The sequence below is a fragment of the Prunus avium genome, chromosome 3 (assembly GCF_965620075.1).
Source record: "Prunus avium chromosome 3, drPruAviu1.hap1.1, whole genome shotgun sequence".
Classification (NCBI taxonomy): domain Eukaryota; kingdom Viridiplantae; phylum Streptophyta; class Magnoliopsida; order Rosales; family Rosaceae; genus Prunus; species Prunus avium.
In genome coordinates this window covers 35852409-35856342 of record NC_142286.1, presented here as the reverse complement: position 1 = coordinate 35856342, position 3934 = coordinate 35852409, and the positions used below count along the sequence as shown (strand labels likewise).

Genomic DNA, 3934 nt, shown 5'->3' with positions numbered 1-3934 from the left:
ATTTTGCCCAGGCCCGTCGAAGTTTGTCCAGGCCCTTCAGAGATTGATTTATTTTGCCCAGGCTCGTCGGAGTTTGCCCAGGCCCTTCGGATGTCTTCTTAATACGATGCCTTGGGAAGGAAGTGATAATATTTCAATGTGTTTTTATCGGATTTAGAATTGTAATAGATTTGAAATGTATAGTGGTTCGGTTGTAAATAATTGTCTATTATCGGAGTTGTGATCGTTGAGATGAGAACTACGTGCGGCTTGATCCCTTGTCCAAGGGTACGTAGTGTCACGGCCCGCATGTTCAAAGCCTAGCCTATCGGATTGATCATGCTAGACCTCTTAGCCCACATGTCCAGATTCAATGTACAGTAGTAGGTAGACGTCGGTTGGTGAGAGTGGTAGGTAGAGTCTCGGTTAGTGACATTGTATCTTAGCCACCTACTGTGGTGATAGGTGGGATAGGAACAATATATAAGGAGGATGCAACATTGTGTATCCTCACCTCACATCTTGTAAAGCATACCTTATAACTTGTAAAGCATTTGAGTAGCAATACAAGCATATATTCTCCCAAACTCTCTTGTGCGTTCTTGAGTGTTTTTATCGTTCTTGCTCTTGCGTTGTGTTCTTGCTTGATTCGATCTTAGATTGTGGGAAGGAAGGCTGACTTAGCTTGTTCGAGAGGCGATCAAGTCTAAGGCCGCACGTAAGGAAGACTCTGAAAAAGTCATCCCGTGACAGTTGGTATCAGAGCTAAAGCTCGAATCATTCGAAGAAGCATGTCAAAGAGCGGATCCGATGTGGAGACTGATATGTCCAAGGTCAACTTGGAGCGTGGGGGCAAATCAAAGAGGGAACGATCTAGAGATGTTGTAGCAGTGATGGAGAAGCGGCTTTCTAAGATGGAGAATGCCGTAATCGAGTTCGATTAGCGACTCGAGGAGGATGTCCTTATGAAGGAGGGTTTCGGAGCTATGGTGGAAGAGCTTCAAGGCCAATTCCAAGGAGCCCTCAACTCCGCATTGGACAGCATCAGGCTAGATGTCCAAACCAAGCTGGATCATTTCATGGCAGAGCTTACTGCGCTTCGTGATGAGGTGAAGGATGTGAAGGGAGATTGGGCTCTGTGCAAGGAAGCTGTCTTGAACAAGACCTGGACTCCGAAGGAACCGAAGGTGCTAGATTCTTTCAAGCCCAAATCCTATAATGGGAAGAGGGAGGCGAAGGAGCTGGACACGTTTCTGTGGAATATCGAAAGGTATTTCAAGTACCTCAAGATGGAGGATGATGAGCCCAAGATTTCTACAGCAACGTTGTTTCTCACCGACAATGCTCTCATGTGGTGGTGACGTCGATCTATGGAGATTGACCAAGGTACGTTTACACTTGAGACTTGGGATGAGTTTAAGAAAGATATTATGTTGCATTTCTATCCAGAGAATGCCAAATATGAGGCAAAGGAGAAGCTGAGATGGCTAAAGCAAACGAGGAACGTGAAGGACTATGTTGCCACGTTCACCAACCTGTTGTTCGAGGTGCCTAGCATGACAGATGAAGACAAGCTCATGTACTTCATGAATGGCCTACAGAATTGGGCCAAGCTAGAGTTACAAAGGAGGCACGTCCAAACCTTGTCAGAGGCAATTGCTACAGCTGAGTCTCTTGTGGAGTTCAAGAGGAATGATTAAGGCGACTCCAAGTTCAAAGGAAAGAAAGGTAGCAGTGGATCCGGTGGGGGAGACCATGAAGAGGGTAGCAAGGCTGGAGACAAGTCTGACAGTCACAAGTCATCCATGAAGAAGAATGACAAAGGTGACAGGGGGAAAGACAAGTCAAAGCTAGCTTGCTACTTGTGCTATGGAGCGCACATGATGCGGGATTGTCCGCAAAAGAAAGCCTTGAATGCCATGAACCAGGAGAAGGAAGAGGAGGCCAACAGGGAAGCCGGAATGGGGGCCATTCACCGCTTCAATGCCCTACAGGCCAAAGTCACTCAACCGCAGGTTGAAGCTAAAGGGGTGATGTTCGTCGACGCCATGGTGGATGGCAAGACAACCCGTTGTCTGGTGGATACGGGTGCCTCACACAACTTTATGTCCGTGCAGGAAGCAAAGAGACTTGGGTGTCTAGTCTCGAAGGAAGCAGGCAATATGAAGATAGTGAATTCAACTGCCAAACCAATTGATGGAGTAGCTCATGGTGTGGAGCTAGACATTGGTACTTGGAAGGGAGTAGCTGACTTCTCCGTGATCTCGATGGATGACTACGATGTCGTGCTAGGAATGGAGTTCATGGACGAGGTAAAGGCATTTCCCATTCCATTTTAAAATATTATGTGCATTACACAGGGTGGGGCAATGCCATGCATGGTGCCAGTGGTGAGGCAACAAGGCAAGTCGAAGCTTTTGTCAGCCATGCAAATTTCCAAGTTTTGGAAGAAGGGCGAACCGACGTTCCTTGCAACTATGAAGAGGAATATAGTTGAGAAGGAAGTCCAACCAGTCCCGAAAACAGTGGAAGCAGTCCTTAAGGGGTTTGCAGATGTCATGCCCAAGGAGCTGCCCAACACCAAACCACCAAGGAGAGAGGTGGATCACGCCATCGAGGAGGAACCAGTGCAAAAACCTCCTGATCTTGGCAAAACTTTTGAGGTACACACTGATGCATCAGATTTTGCAATTAGTGGTGTACTCATGCAGGATGGACACCCATTGGCTTTCGAGAGCCGAAAGCTTAATGACACCGAGTGTAAGTGTACCGTTTAAGAGAATGAAGATATAGACTCGTTCGTGCAGACTTGTCTTGTATGCCAACAAGACGAGACCTTGCAGAAGCAGCCAGGTGGGTTGCTAGAGCCACTTCCTGTTCCAACCAGACCATGGGAGAGTTTGTCCATGGACCAACGAGATTGGGCAAAGTTGTTGGATGTTGCTCAGTTCTCGTACAACTTGTAGTGATCGGAGTCGACAGGGTCAAGTCATTTTGAGTTGGCAACTGGACAACAACCTATGACATCGAACACAATGGTGTCGGGCTACATGGGGAGTAGCCCAGCTACATACAAGACGGCCAAGGATTGGCAGGTGACTAATGAGCTAGCTCGGGCTCAATTGGAGAAGGCAACTCGGAAGATGAAGAAATGAAAGGACAAGCACCGACGAGATGTTGTATTCCAACCAGGTGATATGGTCTTTGTGAAGCTCAACCCCTCTCAACACAAGTCCACTAGAAATGTGCATAAGGCGTTGTTGAGGAGATATGAGGGCCTATTTCCTATCCTCCGAACTGTGGGAAGAGTTGCTTACCGTGTGGAACTACCGCTACGATTGAAGATTCATCCGGTGTTTCACGTGAGCAATCTCAAGCCCTACCATGCTGACCCCGAGGAGCCAAGTCGTGGGAAGTCTCAACGAGCCCCGCCTTTAATGGGGACTTCATTTGACAGGGAGGTCGAGTGCATCATGGCAAAGTGCGAGGTGCAACGCAAAGGTGTATCGAGATACTTTGAGTACTTTGTCAAATGGAAGGGCCTGCCAGAGTCCGAAGGCAATTGGGAGAAGAGTCCTTATGGCAGTACAAAGACTAGATCGAAGCATTCGAACGAGAAGGAACTACCTCGGCGACGAGGACGTCACCGGATTAGGTGGGGGAGAATGTCACGGCCTGCATGTTCAAAGCCCAGCCCGTCGGATTGATCATGCTAGACCTCTTAGCCCACATGTCCAGATTCAATGTATAGTAGTAGGTAGACGTCGGTTGGTGAGAGTGGTAGGTAGAGTCTCGGTTAGTGACATTGTATCTTAGCCACCTACTGTGGTGGTAGGTGGGATAGGAACAATATATAAGGAGGATGCAACATTGTGTATCCTCACCTCACATCTTGTAAAGCATACCTTACAACTTGTAAAGCATTTGAGCAGCAATACAAGCATATATTCTCCCA

General features: G+C 47.6%; 1 pseudogene; it reads left to right on the top strand.

Moving 5' to 3' along the window:
• The first annotated feature begins 531 nt into the window (after positions 1-531).
• Positions 532-3634, top strand: LOC148296058 (uncharacterized; annotated as a pseudogene).
• Positions 3635-3934: the final 300 nt, after the last annotated feature.